The sequence below is a fragment of the Orycteropus afer genome, unplaced genomic scaffold, assembly GCF_000298275.1.
Source record: "Orycteropus afer afer isolate SDZICR_OR568_19922 unplaced genomic scaffold, OryAfe1.0 scaffold00211, whole genome shotgun sequence".
In the NCBI taxonomy this organism is placed as follows: Eukaryota; Metazoa; Chordata; class Mammalia; order Tubulidentata; family Orycteropodidae; genus Orycteropus; species Orycteropus afer.
Window position 1 is genome coordinate 3,582,634 of NW_006921798.1, and position 808 is coordinate 3,583,441.

Here is an 808-nt window from a genome sequence, read left to right on the forward strand (position 1 = left end):
ATAATACTGGAATACTAAACAAAAAAAAAAACTGTAACACTTCATGTTTCAGTGACAACCAGGAAATGATTATCTTGGTCTTCCCAGCAACTATCAAATTTTTAGGATCATGGAGTACTGGGATGATCAAAATCTCCAACTAATGTGGAAAATTCTCACTGTATTAGTAAATAGTATCAACTTCCTTCCCAAGTAATTCTTTTTTTCAAAATGTCAATATCGTTCTTCTCTATACCTCATACATCTGCTAAGTGTTATCAATGCTAAAACAAGTTTCCACTGAGTCCATTCTGATTCATGATGACCCATGTGTGTCAGAGAATAACTGCTCCACAGAGTTTATAATGGCTGACTTTTCAGAAGTACATTGCCATTCTTCTGTGGCTCCTCTGGGTGGACTCAGACCTCCAACCTTCCCATTAGCTGCCAAGGGCATTAACCATTTGTATACATCACCCAGGGACTTCCTTATCAATCCTACTTCCTTTATTTTCCTTGAATCAGCTTCACTTCTACTTGTTAGCTCAGATCTATATTACTTTGTTACAATAGGATATAGTAAACATCCAATAAGTTTCACTAGGTTTCAACAAATTTGCTCATCTTACAATCACTGCATCATTTATACACTCATTTATTCACTCATTTACTCAATCATTTTTGAGATCAGTACTGATGAAGATTTTTAAGTTCAAATGACAGAGAAAGCAGAAGGAAATGGGCATTACAGAAATTAAAGAATCCATTGTGCAAAGTGACTGTTTCCCCACTTTATGATATTGTCATGCTTTACTTAGTAAAGTGTTTC